This window comes from Taudactylus pleione, unplaced genomic scaffold (assembly GCF_031769625.1).
Source record: "Taudactylus pleione unplaced genomic scaffold, aTauple2 ptg000331l, whole genome shotgun sequence".
Lineage (NCBI taxonomy): Eukaryota > Metazoa > Chordata > Amphibia > Anura > Myobatrachidae > Taudactylus > Taudactylus pleione.
In genome coordinates this window covers 4,915,998-4,938,373 of record NW_028284732.1, presented here as the reverse complement: position 1 = coordinate 4,938,373, position 22,376 = coordinate 4,915,998, and the positions used below count along the sequence as shown (strand labels likewise).

Here is a 22,376-nt window from a genome sequence, read left to right as displayed (position 1 = left end):
CTTTTAGTTTGTCAGTGCAACGTGGAGTGTGATCTTGGGCCCGTTGGTACGGGAGTGACGGCTGGAGGCGAGCGGTGACTTCTTGCACTGGAGCTTATACAGCATGTTGCAAGCCAGCTCTGCTAGCACCTACATTGCATAACAGCACCTAGAAAACTAGCGGTGAGTGACCGCTTTGGAGTATTAGGCAGGCTATGAGCCAACTCCGTGGCTCCTGACTTTTTTATCCAGGATATGGATTAACTATTTCTTTAAGAGCTGACATTATAAAAGGATGCTCTTTATTGCTATAGTGATATTTGATATATTTAATTGATGCAGTTGCATTTCATAAATTATTATAGATTATAAATTGTGTTTTTACACCACTATAACGCTGTGTAGTTGTTGACATCTATAGATGGCGTTGCCTATCGGGTCCACGGTTCGGAATTCTTTACTTTCCGGAACTTGGTGCATATGAAAAATGCGGTCAAACCCTCGAAAACAGCATTTTAGGGGTTTGACCGCATTTTTAGTTTTGATGCATCACGACGATAGTGAAAAGAATCTAAAACAGAGCTACCTCTTTAGGATAATTTTGGACATTACAATCGACAGAGAAAACTCTTTAATGTTATTGATATCTGGGAAGATATGTTACGCTGCCAGTGATTAGGGCCTGATTCACTACCAAACGCAACTGCGATTATGCACACAATCGTCCGCTTGTTGCCTTCTGCGAATGCATCGCAGTACGCAAACCGGCCACTGCAATCGGGACTGCGATCACAGTGACTATGCAGACCCATTGCAGAGTGATTGACAGGAAGTGCAGTTTGTGAGAGGTGACGCCATTTCAGGGGTGTGCAGAAATTATCCACTGTGATGCCATACGCAGCTCGAGTACACAATACATGTGATGAAGTTAACAATTTCTGAGTAAGGTCAGAGCTTATAGTAATTGTGCGTGAGGCTGCGATGGTACTCAATGTTACTGATGGTTTCGCAAGGATTTTGCTAAGGATTATGGATGTGTGTAAGGCAAAGTTGGTGTCCTTATATTGTGCTGCGGATTAGCATACTATCGCAGTGAGACTGCGTGCGTAATCGCTATTGCAATCGCAGTTGCGATCCGTAATGAATCAGGCACTGGAACACAGCAAAATAAAACTTCTGCATTTGAGGCAACACTGCCACCTGGTGGCTGCAAGTGAGAAATACTCAGGTTAACATTTATCTAGCACCTTATAAAAGATAAAAGATAATAGCTAGAGCAGGGGTTCCCAACCATGGTCCTCAAGGCACACTAACAGTCCAGGTTTTAAGAATAGCCATACTTGAGCACAGGCAACTTAATTAGTACCTCAGTTATTTTGATTAAACCATCTGTGCTTTAGCATGGATATCTCCAAAACCAGGACTGTTGTACCCCTTTTACACCTGGGTTTTTGCTGGGTCTACCCAGGTCGCAGCTCAGTGTAAAAGGGTCCCTGAAAAATAACCTGGGTCAAGTGACCCTGCAATCCAACCCAGGTATCTACCAGGGTTGGACCCAGGATGGACCCAGGTAATGGTGCAGTGTAAACGGTGCAACCCGGGTAATCTGACCTGGATCATGCCTAAAATGAGTGGATTGGTGGTTGTGGAGCATTCACCTCCCACTTTTTATGACCTCACAGGTTTAGCAGGGCAGACCTGAGTTCAGTGTGAACAGGGCTGACCTGGGAGTAACCCAGATCAAAGGTGCAGTGTAAATGGGTCTGACCTGGGTCTGACCAGGGTTGGAACCATGTCCAAAAACCCAGGTTGGACCTGGGTTTTTGGTGGAAAAGAGGTATTAGTGTGCATTGAGGACCGAGGTTGGGAATCACTGAGCTAGAGTCTGATTGGTTGCTATGGGCAACATTTCCACTTCTAAAAAAACCTACAGTTTGGTAAATATACCCCTTATACTCAATCTGTGATTTGACAGGTAAGTGGCAGATTTTACATAGGGGCTGCAAGGTTATAGCCCCCAGTAAAACCCACCACCACTCCCTTAGTAAGCTCCCAGTCTCTAGTCCAGACTCAATGCACTGGCAGCAGCAGACTTCAAATTGGTAGTGCTGTCTGCTAGTTGCACACTCGACTGTCAGTCCCAAGGGGGGGGAGGGGGAGTCTCTCCCCCGGGCTGCCAGTCTGGACTGCCACCCTTTGTTGCAAAGTAGAAACAGGATAAAGTTTCTTCACATAACTGTATTGCCTTTTTTCAGTTGTCATGTTTGTACACTTTAACCTCAGAAAATACAGTAGGGAGGATGCATATGAGAGGCCCCTTTCTTGGAGATTACCCACATGAAATGGAAGAAACAAGCACACGTTATTAAATATTTAAATTGGTCATAATCTTTTTTCAGGAACACACAACTGGAGGTATTTCCTAGACAATAACACAGAACACAACAGCGAATATATACTGCGCTCAGCTTAAATGATGTATGCCCAGAGTAGGTTAAAATAAATAAATCAATCTTTATTTATTACCAGTTATTTAATTAGCGCACACATTCCACAGCGCTTTACAGAGAATAGTTGTCCATTCACATCAGTCCCTGCCCCAGTGGAGCTTACAATCTATATTCCCTACCACATCATCTTTACTCATATATGCAAAAATATACTTTTAATTTATACACACAAATCGGCAAATAGATAATGTAGTGGAGTATATAAAAAAACGGTATACACACAACTATATGACCATAGGGTAAAGTATAGAAAGTATATAAAACTTCTGAGTTGAAAAGAAAATTGGTAAATTACTGGTAACGCAATCCTGTATGCTTATTTCTGCATGATTCATCCACATATGGATCTAATTTAGGAATAATTAAATTTCTTATAAAAGAAAAGAAAAATGCTATGTTGCACAATGGTGGGATATTAGAAATATATCCCACAACATATGAATGGAATAGGGAGTCACATACAGTATGGTTACTTAGAGACAATATTAGCACCAGGAGATGAGACTGCGGCGTCCCGCTAGTCTCACAGCTGAAGATGTATTCTATAATTGAGGAATGGTTGTAGAAGTTGTTAGTCTGATAGGTCTTACCGGAGAAAGGAGTGCGGTGTGCCTGCTGACAAGAGGTGGATTCTCGCGGACTGAGTATCTAGCCCCGAGGGTCGATGCCGGCGGTGCATCTGAGCAACCAGACGACCACCTGCACTTACAACATGGTGGAGAAATCCTGCCTATGGAGACTGGAGAAACACTTACCTCCATTGATCCGTCAGCTCACCTTTCCTTCCCCTCGCCGGCTCGCGTCTTCCTGATGTCCGCTTCTAGACGCGACTTCCAGGTATAGTCACGTGCTCACGGCGGGAGTTTTGGTCCCGTAGTAGAATGTATTTAGTAAATAGAGTCTCCTGGAGCCAGTGTTAAGGATATCAATGTTCTTCAACGCGTTTCAGCTTTGAAAAGCCTTCTTCTAGGAGTAGTGTGCCGTTCTGTGTAGTTCTTTGCAGGATTATAAAGAGGAAGCTCTCTTTGCTGATAAGTGGTATGCAAATTGGTCTTATGTGATTGGTTATTCCACTCTCATGTTATTATAGCTAACAGAACCTGTCAGTTAATTTGTGAGTGTTATTGTTTGCTGGACATTGCTAATGAGAGACATTAGTATGACATTAGCCATATTCTCAGATAAAGCCTTTAGAGAAGCCTCGAAGGCTGTAATAAGAGGGACTATAATTAAATACGGATTTGGTATTTTGACATCAGAATGTCAACCAGTTCTGAATGTTGCCATGGACGTAAGATCGAGAACCTACTGTATATGTTGACATAGAATTAGGTCAATTAGGTCAATATGGTTAAAATGTGGCCACATTTAGAATGACAACATTTAACATGCTAAAACTAGATTGTTGATGTTGGTTTATTTAACCTTTGCACAACTACAGCTACTTATTCAATTGTAGAAAATCTGGTCCCTTTGCCCACTTTACCACCCTATTTTATGCCCAAAACCTTGTTAGGCAAGGCCAATTGCAAGTGGGTCATATGTTAATGACCCCACTGTGTGAGTTCCAAGTGTCATACTTGTTGCCTAAGGCTATTTTAACCCATGCACACCTACAGCTACTTATTCAAATGTATAAAGTGGTGCCTGTGACCACTTTGCCACCCTATTTCATGCCCAAACCATGTTATGCAAGGCCAATTGCAAGTGGGTCATATGTAAGTGACCCCCCTTCTGTGGATTCCAAGTGTCAAATTTGTTGCCCAAGGCTATTTAACCCTTGCACAACTACAGCTACTTATTCAAATGTAGAAAATCTGGTGTCTGTGCCCACTTTACCACCCTATTAATGCCCATTTGTGGGCCAAGCAAAAACAATAGAATTTTTTGTAATAGACATTCTATTTTGTTTATACAATATAATCCTAGTGATTCAATTTGATTTAATTGTTTTAATATAACATGTTCTGAATACGAAGCTGGGAAATTAATAAGAAGTGAATAAGAAGCCGGAGCTCGAATAAGAAGTGAATAAGAAGCTAACTTTAGCCTCGTTTAAGAAATAAACCTCCTCACACTCAGCTTTAGCTACTTTGACTGATGCTTACACAGTACAAACTCTGGAAATGAAAGGATAAGTGACTTAATAAAATAACATTCTTATTGTATTTCTAATGTAAGGCTGGGTACATACGTAAAGATTTTCTGTCCAACCATCCAACTAGTTGATTGGTTGGAATGAAAATCTTGTGAGGTATGAAAGCAAATGACAATCAGCAATTTGCTCCCAAGCGGCGGAAAATGGATAAAAACTGTTGTGTGAACAAATTGTTTAGATCAAACATTTAACAAATTGTCTAACGACCATTTTCATCTGTTTTCTGGCATTTAGGAGCAAATTGCTGATCATCAGTTACTCCCATACGTTACCAGGTTTTCATTCCAACCAATCAACTAGTTGGATGGTTGGACAGAAAATCTTTACCTGTGTACCCAGCTTAACTAGTTATATAGTTCAGTTAGATTTAATTGTATGCAATAGAAAGAAACCTTTGATACTTCCTTTTTACCTTTAAAAGGAAAACTGAACAAAAAATAAAAGCAAAATAAAAAGGTTGTGCATGTGTGTAATGTGTTATGTTGTGCATGTGTGTAATGTGTTATGTTGTGCATGTGTGTAATGTGTTATGTTGTGCATGTGTGTAATGTGTTATGTTGTGCATGTGTGTAATGTGTTATGTTGTGCATGTGTGTAATGTGTTATGTTGTGCATGTGTGTCATGTGTTATGTTGTGCATGTGTGTAATGTGTTATGTTGTGCATGTGTGTCATGTGTTATGTTGTGCATGTGTGTCATTTTGTATAAAATCTATTTAAAAAGTTATTTATGGCATTATGTATGCACCATAAAGCTATGTCTGTAGTCAGTATGAATTCAGAGACTACAACATAGTACTTGTTACTAAGCAAGACTGCTACAACACAGGCAACAATCAAATCCACATAGATGGTAATACATCTTCCATTTATTCATTGTCAGTTCCAACCACTATTATATATTTAACAAACCACATTACAACATAATATTTTTGCATTGCATTTAATGTAATATTATTACAAGCTTAGTTACAATATTGATGCATGTCTTTACATATTAATATAATACATTCAAATATTGAGTAATATCCTTTTGAAATATGATGTTACACATTGTTCATTGTTTTTCCACTTTTTTCTACCAAGTGACATCCCTTAGATATGTAACAAACACCATTGTGGCTGCTAAAGGTGCACTAAGTGGTAATGGGGTACTTAAATGTCTACTCACCCAAATACTCCCTTATACATCTTTGCATATTATCCAGTCCCCTCATGTGTCTATAAATGTATAAGGAATACACCTTTCCTCTAAATCCCATTTGCGAATTAAGATCTAATATATCTTCATTGTAATCTAGTTTTTAAGTACAGATTTGTAACTGAAATAAATCCCTGTAAGTGAAGTGGTATGGCAGTGGTTTTCCTGTAGTAACCCATATTGTGTACCTATGTAAAACTCTTCCAAGTAGGTCCCCAGAGTCTAATGATGTTTGCTATATGTATTCCCTCTAAAACACATGTGGTCTTTATTCTGAGTGTACTTCTAGGTGTGATAGTGTCTGTACATACCTCAAGTCCTCTTCTGCATCTTCTTTTTCTTTGCTCTGACCTTCCTCCCCTTTTCTTTTCTAGATTGTTTTCCCCCTCTCAGTGTTTCACTGCAGCAATCCTTTCCGCCTATTGGATCTGTTTCCCACTGAAGCCTTCTCACCCCCTGCGCACATCTGTAACTGTCTTCATATATCCTCTGTTTAGAAACCTCTCCTTAGTGTTTGTCTTTCAAATATATCATCTTTCCCTGTCCCTTTACATGCTACTTCCTTCATTTGTCTTTCTCTCTGTCCCTTTCTCCCTGTCTCCCTGCAGATCTTGGCTTTTGGCTGTCACTCTGTATATCACAGTAGTCTGTCTTTCTATATTTGTGGTACCAGTAACCTTCTCTTATGTCACCTATGCAGAATGATGTTTCCCTGTAATGTCCGTATCAATCCTCCTTATTCTCTATACTCCTCTCAGCCTGTCATTCTGATTTCTTCTATGCAGCTTCCTTCTTGTAGCGCTACGCCTCACTGTGTTATTGCAGCTTCTTTGCCTATATAGATGCATATTTCTCTGTTTCTGTAAAGCCCTTCTGCCCCGGATCTTATCTAAATATCAGAAATCCCTTACACCATGCAGACCTGACTCTTTGTAGGCCACTTTTACCTCTGATTCTCTGTAGACCCACACTCCTTCTCTCTAGTCCCTCCTTTACCATATCTGCATGTCCCAACTCATTGTAAATCCCCTCTCCAATCTTTCTGTACATTGCATGTAACTCGGATTCTTGATAAATCTCCTTTTTCTATTTACCCCCCTCCTCTTCCTTTTCTCTCTATTGTTCTAACTAAAGTATTCTGTGTAGACACCTCCCCTGTATCCCTGTAGACCAAGGTTTCTTGTCTCTTCTCCCTTGTCTCTGTGTTTAGATCCTTTCTCCTGCTTTCTGAGGTATATAGAACTACCTCTCACTTGTATCTCAGTAGGTTCCTTTCCTTCTCCCTTTTCTGTTAACACCCCCTAGTCCCCCCCCTCTCTTCTGTACAACTCTCTACTATAATATGCAGCAATCCCTCCCTCTCAATGACTTTGCAGACCCATTGGCAACTATAAATACCCCCTCCCCTGTCTTTGTGATTCCCATTCTCTCCTGCCTCTCTTAAGATCCCCTCCTATCTTTAGTATCCCCACACACACCCTCTCATCAATGCCTTTCTTAATACACCACTTTAATGTTTCTCTGTAACCTTTCTCTTTGTCTCGCTCTGTAGATACCATTGTCTCAGCCTCCCTGTAGGTCGCCTCCTCTGACTCTGATCTAGTAATCAGCCCCCAATTCTCCCTGCCTATATGTAGATTTTATTCCATCATTCATTTCCCTGAGTGGGAGAAAAGAGAAAGCTGTAAACTAAAATACAATGTTACCATCATTTATACTCTGTCAGCCTGACCAACTTTCTATGTTACTATACACAGAGTTTTCTCTCCTTTGAGATATGCCTCTTCTGTGTGTCAATAAGCTTTTTGTTTGCACCTCTCTCCTCACGTCTCCCCCTGTGCATCCTGTTTATATAACACCCCACTCACTTCCAGACATGCACAATGTTCCCTCTGTATAATGTGACAAAAACCTTTTCAATTTAGACGTTTTCAATATAAAGATCACATATGGAGAGTTTCCAACATCAATAGGCTGCCGGGAGTTCTCAATCCCCATCAGTGCATTCTGGAACTTTGGGAGTGTGATGATTTAACTCTTACCTTGCCAGAAAATGAACATGTGTAGATAATAAAAATAACAATGCAGTATATTGCAGAAAGATACAAGGATCTTCCCAGCAAAAGCATCAATATAAACTGAAAATGTCAATTATTCAATACAACCATTATGGTTTCTGAATGTTTTTATAGTATGTTATTGTTTACTAAAATTCTCACTGTAATTTATGGTATAAAGTAGGCTTGGCCATCCTGTGGTTCTGTAGCTGCTCTGAAACTACCTTTAACAAACAGGCAGAGGCTCTGTGCTCATGTTCAGTTAGCTAATGGTTAACTTATTAGTTTGCATCACAGCACTGGAACCATGGGCCCAACTTTAACCAGAGCACTATCTGTGTAGAGTTTGTATGATCCCCCTTGTGTTTGTGACTCTCTGGGGTGAATTTACTAAGATGGGAGTTCTATAGAGAAGTGATGTTGCCCATAGCAACCAATCATATTCTACTTCTCATTTATCTAACACCTTCTAGAAGATAATACCTGGAATCTGATTGGTTGCTATTGGCAACATCACTTCTTAATAGAACTCCCATCTTAGTAAATTTACCTCTCTCTCTCTCTCTCTCTCTCTCTCTCTCTCTCTCTCTCTCTCTCTCACTCACTTTCTCGTTAATAATATTAGTTACATAGTTAGGGCCAGATGTACTAAGCTCTGAAAGGTGATAAACTGGAGAGTGATAAATCACCAGCCAATCAGCTACCTACTGTCATTTTTCAAACACAGCCTGTAATATGACAGTTAGGAGCTGAGTGGCTGGTTATTTATCACTCTCCAGTTTATCACTTTTCAGAGCTTAGTACATCTTCCCCTTAATGCATTAAGACAAGAGTATGCCTGCCAGTCATGACTACTGTAGATGCTGAGCACAAATAGCATGTGCCAATTTGCAGTAAATACTGTAAACGTTTTATTCTGTTTTTTCCCACTACTTTTGTAAATAATGTTACCAGTGATTTAATTGTTATGTGATTTATCTGGGTAATAGCGATAGGAAAATGAGTGGGAAAATCAACTGTAGGTCAATAGCTCAGTACAAAATGGCTTATGTGGGTAGAGATTATTTTCAGAAGATAAACTTACCTCTTGAAAACATTGAAAATGTTTCATTTAAACTCCATCACCATGTTTTAGCAAATAGTATTTTTTGCTCTCCAGTTAAACCTATGGAAATAATAAATAATAATTGTGTACTAATAATTATAATTATTATTCTATTTTTTTAAAACAATTCTGTAATCAGTATATTGCTGCAATCATGTCTTACAGAAATGTATTAATGACGTCCAATATTAAATAAAGATGGGAGGACTGTTCTTTTACCACAAAGCATTATGGGAAGTTAGTTGTCAGCAGAGACGGCCGCAGATAGCATTGTGTCAATACAGCTACTGGTACAAATAAACAGATGGCAGACAATTCCATGATCAGCATTAATTCCAATATCAGCTAACTACACTGTAGATGACCAGTAGAAAAATTTATATCTTCAAATGATTACATGATCCAAAAAGTCCTGGCAGTAAAAGCAGTCCTAATGGTTTTTGGGGGGGATGAACATTTTATAGCTAAAGACAGTTACAGAGAGTTATTGGGCGCATCCTATACCTGTGTGCAGGAATTTCTTCTCACAGATTCCTGATAACATTCTACTTTATGCACAGAACTTCCAATGTTCCAAGTTCCATCCAATATCTGCCACTGTACAATCCATGCAGAGGATCCTTGGGCCCCTACTTCTGTACAATCCATACAGAGGGTCCATGGGCCCCTAATTCTGTACAATCCATGCAGAGTATCATTGGGCCCCTAATTCTGTACAATCCATGCAGAGTATCATTGGACCCCAACTTCTGTACAATCCATGCAGAGGCTACATGGGCCCCTAATTCTGTACAATCCATGCAGAGTATCATTGGGCCCCTAATTCTGTACAATCCATGCAGAGGCCTCTACTTCTCCATAATCCATGCAGAGAGTCTTTGGGTCCCTACTTTTGTACAATCCATGCAAAGAATCTTTGGGCCCCTAATTCTCTACAATCCATGCTTAGGTTCCTTGGGACCCTAATTTTGTACAATCCATGCAGAGGGTCCTTGGCCCCCCAACTTCTGTACAATTCATGCAGAGGGTGATTGGGCCCCTACTACTAGAAAATCCATGCAGAAGGTTGTGTGGATTTCTGCTTCTATGCAATTCAAACCCAGGTCCTGTGGATACCAGTTTCTAAACAAACTTCTGTGTTAATAGCTTTCCTCTGTCATTCTGTTTCCCTTGCTGGCACTGGCTTCTCTCAGAATCTGAGCCCTTTTCATCATCCTCATCTCATGTCATCACAAGGGGTGGAGCTCAGGGTACAATGCCCCCATTATACCATGTTCGACATACCAGAGAGCGATTTACAGGGAGAGGAGGAATGTTGTGTATATGTTCTAACTCTCTTCTCTTGTATAGTATTGCAAGCACACACTGTCTTTGTACTTAGATGGGTGAGCATTTCAGTGCGGTGCACTGGCAAGCACTTACCTATATGCACTATACTGGTGAGCACTTGCCTTTGTGCAGTGCATGGGTGATCACTTACTTTACTTTAAATTTTATAAATAATCACCTGCACACTGGATCAAGGGACATGTTCCCCCATAAGCTAAATAAAGGTAAGTGTCTCTCATGATAAATAATAAACTAAACTGTACAAGGGTAAGTGCTCCCTAAGAATTGTACAGAGGTAAGTGATCCGCTAAGTATTGTTACAAAAGTAAGTGAACTAAACAATGGTAAGTGCTCTCCCACGTGCTGTATCAAACTTAGAGCCTGATTCAGAGCCACTCGTAAGCGGCCGCTCGTTCGCTCCGAGCGATGTTTGCCCAACTGCGCATGCGTACGGATCGTTATACGCATGCGCAAACCAGTCAGTGCGGTCGAAATTCATGTGCTCGCAAAATAGCGAATGCCTGATAATTTGAGTGACAGAAAGAGGCGTATGTGGGTGGTAACAGGGGAAGGTGCTTGAAAACGGGGAGTGGAGATCCGATCGCAGGCGTGCTTAAAGGTCAAAACGGGCGTTTTATGGGTGTGCATAATTAAAACAGCAGCGTCATTGACCACGTCACTAGGTTATTTTATAGCCAGATCTGCTCGCAAAATTGTGGTAGCAAAAACCAGCCACAAGAATAGCGAGCAGTTCATACGCTGGTCGATGTACTCGATTAATCTAATAAATAGCAGACATGACGTAGGATGCGAGCGGCCAGGGGGCGTAGTTTCCCAAAAAACGACCGCAAGTTTTGTTCGCTCGTTCAGACCTAGAGGCGTGAACAGACCGCAAACAGCGAACGGTTCATTTGAATATCCACCCCTATTTTCTGGACGAGCGAGCGCTAATTGCGTCCGGCTCTGAATCAGGCCCTTAGTATTCAGACATGTAGTGTACAGTGAAAGGTGATCCCTCTAGTAGTGTATTAAATAAACATAAATGAACTGGGCAAAGATAGGCTTTTACCCCTGTACTGTTACAAAGTAAGTGCTCAATCATGCACTGCATAATGGTAAATGGTCACCTATGTACAGAGGCGTATTATCTTAGGCGACTGGCGGCATTATACTATACTGCAGCCTCTTGCAGCGCAATTATGAGCACTTTGCCAGAGTCTACAGTGCTTGCGCAGGTCTTCAGGGAAATGGAGCGGTGGCCATTTTCCCTGTGATTGTTCTACTGTAAATTTCGGAAAAATGGCAGCTGCCCTATTTTTCAGGTAATTTGAGCAGCTTTGACGCTGCCGATGCAGGACTTGGGAGAGGTAAGTATTGACTAAATGGGTGCAGGTTTACGGTGTGGGCCCCCTTGGACCCAGGGGCCCGTTTGCCCTGCACACCCTGCATCCACATTCTAGATACTCTACTGCCTATGTACTGCACATAGGCAAGCACTTATACTTAAGGGATACAGATGTGTCCTCGCACATCTTTGCTGCAGCCATGCCAAACAGCCTCTCTTGGAGCGCCAGGTCCCGTGACACTCTTTTTTTTTTTTTCCGAAATTGCATCTAAGTCACAATATGATGCGACTAGGACGCACCAGGATACTTTGCTGATTAAATTAATATGTATATCTGTGTGCGATTGAGTCTCTGAATACGAAGTGCCACGAGGCGATGGCCGCAGCTTTTTCCACGCCAAGTTCTGTGCACAGACTAAGTCGCACACAGATATAGCAGAGTTGCACGATACCTGGCGGGTCACTCACAACAGGTATTTTGCGCTGTATGGTTTATTTAGGATGGATGCATCTGTACTTACCTTTGTACAAAACTTATGAAACAACTTTGTACAGAGCATAGGAGCTGATTCAGACCCACTCGCTAGGATGCGTTCGCCCGTAGCTGGCCGATATTTGCAATCTGCACATGCATCGCAATGCGCGTGCGCAACCCACTGCGAAAGATCGGGAAGCGCTCGCTCACCCAGCATAGACAGCCCAGTTGAATGAGTGACAGGAGAGTCTGTTTGTGGGTGGTAACAGGGGCAGGTCACTAGAAATGGGGGAGTGGAAGTACGAACGCAGGAGTGCCTGAGTGTTTCAACACCGTTTCAGAGGCGCGCATATTTAACAGGCAGCGTCATAGTACACGTCACCAGGTTGTACTTCGCACTGAAGTGATCGCAGTGCTTGCGGCCAGATATTGTCAACCTCAAGCACTGCGAGCACATCCGATGGTGCTCGATGTACCAATGTTTTCATGCACTTCCAGGAGATGACGTGCGCAAGTGGGCGTCTTATCAATGGCTGGTGGGTGTCTGCATACACAAAGTGATCGCACGCCAAGACATATTGGGCGTGCTAATGCCTTGCCGTGCGATTGCCTGCCTTGCTGGGCGTGCGCTGGATTTGCATACGCTGGGAGCGAGCGAACGCATCTAGCGAGCGGGTCTGAATGAGCTCCATAGTTCAGTATTTCTACACAGTACATGGGAGAATGCATAAATTTATTCAGCCTACGGATAGCGTGTACCTTCATATTGTACACTGGTGAATACTTACTACTTTTCAGCACTTACCTTTGTGCTGCACATGGTAAGCATTCTATATAGTACACATATTAGCACTTGTCATTATGCAATTCACAAATGAGAACATATGTGCTTTACATGGATGAACACATACATCTTGCTGTACAGGGATGGACAATTAACATTACAGTGGTGAGTATTTTATACAGAGGTCAGTATTTAGCTTTTTATAGTACATGGGCGAGCACTTAAGTTTGTGCTAGTTGAGCACTCACCACTCTTTAGTGCACAGGGGAACACTTACCTCTGTGCAGTAAATGCATACGTACTTATCTTTGCACACTTACCTTCATACATTATTTGGGGAAACATTTTTGTACAGTACTTTTGTACAGTAGACCAGAGGAGCACTGACCTTTGTTTGGTACATGAGTGGTGATTATATTTGTAAAGAAAGTTGTCTCCTACTTAAAGTACATAATAGATGAGGGCTTAACAGGAACAGTTTATAATTTTCTCCTTCTGAATTTAACAGTAAAGAAAATAATTGTGTTCCTTTATGAACATGCAGAGACCTCTTCCCTCATGTGCTTCTCTTTACATTTTCTTCGACTCCTTACTCCCCATAAGGGCACCGAACACGTCTCTGCCAACTCCCGGCTGCTTATTGTGAGTGTTTAATCACTATTGCAGCAATGTATATAAATCGTGTCCTTGTCCTGCACTGTAATGTACTGTAAGTTACTTGTTTCTTGTTCACTTATTAGTTTTATGTACTATGTAAGGTGCTGCGGAACACTTGTGGCGCCATATAAATAAAGGATAATAATAATAATAATAATAATAATAATAATAATAATAATAATAACATGTCTCAGAAATAGACATGGAATGTTGGGCCACTAGTAACCTATGGAAAGAAGTTCTCTATAACTGACAGGTGGATGAACCTACCAATATCCTTATGTTGTTCTTCTTGATAGGTGACCCTATTCTATTGCAATGGGCACTTAACCGAGGAGATTGTTTACTCTTAAGCAATATGCAGCTGTGTGCATAGAAGCAAATAAGGAGAATAGTTTTCATTCATTGCTCTGCTTCTCCAAACAGTGCTGTTGAACTATTGCATGGAATCTTTGTAAACACTCAGCAGATATGTGTGGGATTGGAAGGGGAGAAGGGAGAAGCTGGAGAAAAGGAAAGTCTTTTGTGTGTAAGCTGCCTTTGTTAAAAAGAAAATGGCAGAAACGGTGCAGATGTTACAAGTTAAAGAATTTTTTATACTGCTTTGTGGAGCCTATTACTTGTCTATTCTAGGAGACTCACATATTTCAGTGAGCTTTTTTGGATTCCTGGCTGAGAAGACCACCGCTAGGGATGGAAATCTTGTATCAATATAGCAAAAACACCAATATTTAGGGTCTGTCCAATGACCGATTTCCATTGATACAGCCAGTGAGCTATATTGGCGATGGATAATTGCCCTGTGGACCTAATTCAGAGATGTAAGTAAACCCGATGTTTGCGCAGATCTCCAATGCTTTTAGATCTGAGCATGTGCAGATCTGGGGCTGTGATGTCACTCGCAATGCCTGGAATACTGCAGCATGATTGACATGCTCCTGGCATTTGGGGGGTGGCGACAGGAAACATTGCAGAAAACTGGCATGTAGACCCCATTTTCTGGGCATGCCAAAGTCAGTGGCTGCATCCATGGGCAAGGGTTCACTGGCCCCGGCTGCGTGATTTAACCGTACACACAGAGTAACTAACTCAGCTGTCCGATGGTCACGCAGTTGATCTGACACCGTGTACTTGGACGTAGCGGATCACAAAAGCCAGCAGAGGGCGAATTTTAACTCAAGATGCATATTTTAGCAGAATCGCTCCGTACAAAGACACAGTGGCTGTGGTAACTGTGCCTATCTCTGAATTAGGCCCTGTGTCCCCTCTTCCATACTAGAAAAGTGTTCTGCTGTATTCTGTATTGTAATTCCCCCAACTATTTTCAAACTGTATAGATTTACCAGTAACAATCCCGTATCGATCCAAAAGATATTCTGAAGGGAGCAGAGGCGTAACTAGGGTCTTTGGAGCCCAGGGCAAGATGAAGAATGGCGCCCCCCCCATACATCTGTGTGCACGCTACAAAAAATAGGAGTGACAAAATGTCACAAGGAGCGTGGCCACTGAAAAATGGGGGCGTGTCAACATAACATGCCACCCGTTTTTCATCACTCTGGGAACATTCCTTTCCATTCCATATGCGCCTTACCTATACGGTGGTTTCTCACAATGGACAACCTCTGAAGAAAGGTATCCTGGGCAGATGGCGTCAGTCGGTATTCACTATTCATGTAGGATATCACATGGTCTGGAAGATGCCTGTTTGTGTAGGAATATTACCAAAGTCATCGTCATACAACAGCAGATCATCCAGACTTGTGCCCCCTGTGTCACATCCTGCCCCCTGCTTCTCTCAACCACACCATCATCTCCCTTCTGCGTCTCTCAGCCACACCATCATCTCCCCCCTGCATCTTTCAGACATGCCATCATCTTCTCCCTGCATCATCTCTCAGCCACACCATAACGTCCTCCCTGCATCATCTATCAGTGACATCATCCCCCTTGCGTCTTTCAGCAACACCATCCCCCCTGCGACTTTAAGCGACACCATCCCCCCTTCGTCTCTCAGCCACACAATCATCTCCCCCCTACATCTCTATCAGCCACACCATCATGTTCCGCCTACGTCTCTCTGCCACACCATCATGTTCCGCCTGCATCTCTCACCATCCCCATTCACTCTGTATCTGTCTCCCCCTCCCTTTACTCTGTGTCTAACAGCCTCCCCCTACATTCTGTGTGCCCCCCCCAATCTGTCTCTCTGTGTTTCCCCCCTCCAGTCTTTGTGGGTCTCTCTGTTTCCCCCACCAGTCATTGTGTGTCTCTCTGTTCCCCCCCTCCAGTCATTGTGTGTCTCTCTCTGTCTTTCCTCCCTCCAGTCATTATGTCTCTCGCTGTGTTTCCAAAATCCCCCCTCCAGTCATTCTGTGTTTTACCCCTCCAGTCATTGTGTGTCTCTGTGTGTCCACCCCCTTCTGACATTGTGTGTTTCTCTCTGTGTTTCCCCCTCTTACGTTAACTGTCAGCCGCCCTCACCTATCTGGATGAGCCAGCAAACAGTGAGGCCAGGCAGGCACCGGGGCTCTTCATACCAGCAGGAAACGTGACACTCATGGTGCTCGGCTGGTCCATGGCGGCACAATGGCGGGTCTGACTCTTGGTGGGTGGTGGCGTAATGGTGGGTGGTATGGGTATGCTGCCCTGGTCGGTGCAGCCCCCCCTCTGCTGGGCCTGCCACGGCGCCCAATGCACAAGGCCCGCTCGTCCCAACAACATTACACCACTTGAAGTGAGTGGATGACACATTTCCATTCTTCTTCATGGCATTCCCACTGCTGCAGTGACGTAAGTCATGTACTAAAGCAGTGGGGATGAAACTATGACTAAGTCATAAAAGAAAATATAAAACATATTGGCTCCCACAGGAAAATACCAAACACATTGTCACCCACAGGAATGAAAAAACATTGTTCCCTACAGAAAAAAATAAAACACACATTAATTGCCCCAGCTCCCCAAGAAGTCTGGCCTGACCTTTCTGAGAGAGAGGAGCTCCCAGTCCCTCTCCGCCTTCAGCTGTGGGTGGTACCGACAGTCCAGCAGCAACCTCACTCCAGAGCACTGTGGTAGCCATTAGGCCTGCCAGTCTTGATCAGTCCAGGGTCCCGTTGATGGTCGCACTGCTCCCTCTATGGGGTGATGCCCTCGAGTCAGCCCTGCCCCTATGCCCCTCCCTTAATCTGGCTCTCTGGCACCAGCGCATTGGAGGCTGTTACATGTGACTTGACTCTTCTTGGCTATCACAATGATATCTGACAGAGGCAGTCGTAACTTCAAGTAACTGTGGCTTCGACAAGCTACGGTTGCAGTTCTGCTCGGCTAGCCAATAAAAATCAGCCTTATTCTTATTGGCTGCTGCTGGACGTCCACCACGATCGACTGGTCGGCTGGTCTATCGCAATCAATGCTCTGGCTACCCCTGCTCTACTGACGTAATTACGTTAACATTGGACAGCTTACCTCTACTATCATAGCAATAGAGAGAAAATGACATTCATCCGTTTCATACTTACTATACCTACAGTATATATTAAATAAAACAATTATAGATTCTAAGCTTTGAATAATAAACCACATCTCTAGTGTGTCCAACCATTCCCATAAATTACTGATACCATACCTACAATTTTACAAGCTCCACCCCTATCAAGTGCCATGAGCTGTGCACTTGATAGGTACTACTGTGTTAGGCAAAAACAAATATATAATGTAACTTATATATTTTCCAAACCAAAGCATAAAAAAATCACTGTTTTAAATTCTGTAGCAACAATTGCTGAAAATATACAAATTGCACATAAACCCCTATAGATTGATAGGTTTATTTCTAGCAAGTTAATTTAGTAATAGGTAGTAAGTATAAAATGGTTCCCAAACTTTCTCAAATCATGGCACCCTTTTATATTTGCAGCACATCTAGGCCAAAAGTTTGTTTATGAGATAAATTATTAAATTAACAAAAATTGTGCTTACCTGTCATGCTTAGGTTCAGTTATGTTGTGGTGGACATGATTGCGCTTCTGTTTGTTCAAGTAACTTCGGTTTGGCAGCAACCAGCTCTGATTTTGCCTATCACATTAAACAGAATAGAAGGAAAGGCATAAAGAGGGTAGAAGTGGAAGACAAAAGGTCAATTTTTGAGTCGATTTTTATGTAGATTTTAATCAACTGAAATCGAATGTGTATAAATAACTGGCCAAATCTCTTATTTACTAACATACGATTTTTGAAGTTGAGTGTAAAAATGGTCGACTTGGAATGTGCACTTTAAAATCAACAAACACTTCCTTATGTACTCCTGCTGGCCAAAACATACCACATGCTCTGTAAGCCACAGAAACGCATCATAAAAGGCTGGCATACACCCAAGCTAATTGATATGGTATTTTGTGGGGTGTTTAGCAGGAGAGTGGTGATTTCATAGAGGTACTTAAAAAGTGATTTCTTAGAGTTTTGTCCTGTGAATTTCTGTATTGTTATTGTCATTTTTTGTCAGTGTTTCTGTGTGTGCCTTAGAATGTGTGTGTTTAAGTTTTGTGTTATTTTTTAAGTGTATATATTATTCTATTTGTTATGGATGCTGCCAGAAGTAGGGCAAGAGAGGATAAGGAGGTAGAGAAGAGGGATCTAGTTGGTGAGGATAGTGTGATGGAGGAGGCAGAGGGCCTCTGAGTCGGGGTAGGAGTCTAACCTGGCAAAACTAAATCTGCATTATGCATTGGTAAACTCCTTGTTGTCTAACTTTGAGGCATTATATGAGTCCCGGGCCCAACGCACATCTTCAAGAAGAAAGTGGGCCATGTGGAAGGCAGCAGTTGATGAAGTGAATTCTATTGGGCATTTAAAATGTGACAAGCGCCAGTGTGTGAAGCATTGCAAATCACACAGAAAATCGCCTATAAATACAGCAAAAAGCCAAAATCGACCATTAGTAAATATACCCCAAACAGGGCAAAGGTGTGGTGACAGTGGGATGTGGGATCAGATTGAGGAAACAGATGGAATGGGGGAGAATGGGAGACATACACACAAAGAGGGGGGACAGAGAGACAGGTACGCATAGAGATTGAAGGCAGAGTGAATAATACAAATATGGTGACAGACACTCAAATGGTGGACAGAAACACATGCAGAGCATGGGATAAACATGGGTGTGAACTGAGGAGTTAGGGGTGGACAGGAGAGGAGAGAGAATTCTACTTACTGTACATTTAGGGCCTGGCCTTCCAGGACTCTGGACCTCATTCAGAGTCAGTCGAAGCGGCCGCACGGTCGTACGGGAAAAGGGGCCGGATATGCAAATGATTCCCTCGCAAGTTGCGTCCCTAAGTTCGGATCGGTTGCTGGCCAACCAAGGGGAGGAAGCGGCCGGAAGACCAAAAAATATGCCCCCTTCTCGTACGCATTACACGTCATCTCCAGGCATATAAGGATTAATCGAGACCATCGAGAACCATCGGAACTGGTCATAGAGCTTAAGGTTGACCATACCCTCTCTTTAGCTCTACGATCATGTCAGTGTAAAAACCTCCCATGTCACATGTGCCATGACAATACTTTGCTAATTATGCACTCCCATAAACCGTATGCACTCCCATAAAACGCCGTTCGCATAATTAGGCACGCCTGCGTCCGGATCTCCACTCCCCCGTTTTCAAGCACCTTCCCCTGTTACCACCCACAAACGCCTCAATCTGTCACTCAAACTACCAACCTGGCTGTGTTCAAGGAGAGAGAAATTTCTGATCGTAGCGGCTAGTTTGCGCACGCGTATTGCGAACTTTACGCATGCGCAGTATAGCGAACATCGGTGGCGTACGACCGTGCAGCCGCTTCGACCGACTCTGAATGAGGTCCTCTGTGTGTACTGTAGGAAGCTGTGCAGATAAGGAGAAGTAGAATGGAGAAGTGTAGGAGGATGCAGGGATGTCAGGTACACACTAAGCAGTACAGCCTGTGTAAATGGCCATGTGCTGCCTCTCTAAAGCATGGCCTAGCCAACAAAGATGTCAGCCCAAATCATTTGATTTTAGACTTGAACAACATCCAGTGTCACCCCTGCAAGTGTCATGCGGCTCACCAGGGTGAAATGGCACTCAGTTTGGCAACCTCTGGCATATAACATTGCTGTATCTGCAGCTGTTCTCCCAGTATGCACTGCCATTCTGACGGTTGATAAAATAAATTGCTCAAACACACCTACAAAAGTGCTACTCAGTCCAGGTCATACTTGCCGACAATCTGGCTGCCTCCTCCAGGTCGGCACAGCGGGGTGCATGACACAAGTTTAGGGGTGGAGTGGGGGGAATTACTACGCGATCTCATCATTGCGGGCCTGTCAATCATTGCTTAGTAAGGGGATGACTTACATTCATGCATAGTTACACATGGCCTGATTCAGAGATGTACACTATAGCACAGCCGCTGCATCTGTGTACACAGCAGCTGTACTAAAATATATAAAAGCCACAGAAAGCGTCTTAAGTAAAAAGAAGCCCACTAACAGGTTCTCTGATCCGATGGCTGTGTGAAAATCGGACATCCATGTTACTCAGGTTGTCCAGCAAAATCACTCAGGAGGAGCAAGCAGTGAATCTGCATCCAAGGACACAGGCACTGGCTTCAACACGCCCAAAAAATGGTGCCGACCCTCCCCCCCTTCCCGTTTTCTGGAAAGCTTCCCATCGCCTCCCCAAAACTCCAGCAGCATGTCTATCATGCTGCGACTTTTGGGGCACTGCGAGTGACATCGCAGGACCTGATCTCCTGACCTGCACATGCGCAGTGCGGCTCCTGCGTGTGTGCAGATCTTCAATCATTGGATATTTATGTGTTACTTGTTTTCAATATGCAGATTAAAAGGAATTGCTCTCTGCAGGGAAAAATATGGACATTTCCGGTGATACAACTATAATAATTAAAATACTAGGGGCGGGATGTACTAAGCAACGCATCTGTGATGCGGTACATCCCGCCTCTTATTGGGGACATACCGGGGTTAATTACCCTGGTATGTACTTAGAAATGCAATTAAAATCACAAAGAACAGCTCTCCCGATAATAGCTGTCCTTTGCTATGCCCTCGGATAGAGGGACTTCCAGGTTTAACACCAAGAAGTCCCTCTGGCGACCTTCTGCGCATGCTGTGGGGGCAGATGGGAGGGATCCGATTGGATACCTTTCAGTGGGCATCCTGATAAGAAGCCCATAGACTTCTGTTGGGTAATAAGTGTATCTCCCTGGAGCTGTACACCTGTATATATTTTACTTTGCACTCCTGTGAAACAGACAAGAATAGTATACAAAAATCTGAAGCTGGTTGCTTATTAATGACAAATTAATGGCTATACAGCATGCTAGATCTATAGCCTATATCATGCACCTATATCACACAGCATGGCACACTTGTCTAATCTACTAGAACATCTGGGAGACTCACGACTTTCAGTGAGTTATTGTAAGAGTAGACCAAACTCCTAGATCTTGCTTCTCTTTCTTGTGAAGTGGGCAGGGCCTTGATGATGCGTTTCACGTCAGCAGACTCCAGTACACTAGAACGATAATTGTGCAAATGGGGCAGGGTTTCATGACATCATGCCCTCCATAACTTGCTTCTTCACCTACATGTGGTCCAAAACATAGGCACCAATGCATTATTGCATCCATGAACCTGGGTGGTGGCCTTCAATCCCATAAATTGCAATTCATTATGTTTGCAGAAAAACATTGATTACATTTTGAGGTCAGACCTATTGCTAGATAGTCAATCTGATAAGTCATCAATATTTAGTCACAGGTCTGCATACGTAGACTGTGCATACATGCTGCGCTCACTTTACTTCACAATACCAAAGAATAATCTTATACAAAGACTGTGTGGCTGCACTGTTTTCATTCTGTGACATCACCATCAATGCAAAGACTGAACTACAGTGGGGGCAGGAGGTGCAGCCCCTACAGGGCCCAGAGGTGAAGATTTCCTGCAATGCCGGCAACTCCTATGCCGAGGATGCCTGATAGCCCCAATGCTCCCGTTCCGCTCTCACAAGACAACAGAAGAAGCTACTTGTGAGACGTTGCACGTGCAGTGAACACAAGCGCCAGAAGAAGCTCCTTCCCTGCTCTACTGAGACCAGAATAGAGTCCTGGAAACTAGAGCAGATTCACTGCATGCTGGGACCCTAACTAAATTTTGTTATGGTGATTCTAATCACAGACAATCCTGCTACATAGACTGTGAATGTGCTGTATTTACACTGTGATTTCAGAATCCCAAGAAAAAAAGACGAATGAAGGGAAATAACCTTGTCATGTGGACTGCATATGGCCATGGGGTAACCAGTTGCCCATACACCAACCCCAGTGACAATAACAATTTGTCTTTGGTTGGGGCTTGGCATCATCAAATAATTACTAATAAATTGGTTACATGAGATAAACCATCAAAGAATTAAATTAAACTTCTACTTAATATCCTGTTAAGAATTATGGATAAGTAAATAATGGTTATTATTATATCAGAATATGGCTCTCTGTCCATACACAATTTGATTCCTGCTCCTAAGAAAAATATTCGAAAGTAGACCGGTCACAGGGAATATTCCTATTTTGATTCTATAGTACTTGAATAATTACCCATATACCATGTTTGCCTTTTGGTTAAAAAAAATAAAAATAAATAAAGTTTTAATTATTAAAGAGGACCTATCACATACTTGCAGGGTAAGAACTTATTTTGTTAGCTGAAACAGCATAAAGCCTATAAATTTGCT

At 42.7% G+C, this 22,376-nt stretch overlaps 1 long non-coding RNA gene across 1 annotated transcript; it reads right to left on the bottom strand.

Moving 5' to 3' along the window:
* Positions 1-5,590: 5,590 nt before the first annotated feature.
* Positions 5,591-10,188, bottom strand: LOC148509158 (uncharacterized). The gene is made up of 3 exons (XR_015869489.1): positions 9,514-10,188; positions 8,989-9,069; positions 5,591-7,889 (listed from the first exon to the last, which is right to left on the bottom strand). It is a non-coding gene; the product is annotated as an uncharacterized LOC148509158 (long non-coding RNA).
* Between the last annotated feature and the right edge of the window lie 12,188 nt (positions 10,189-22,376).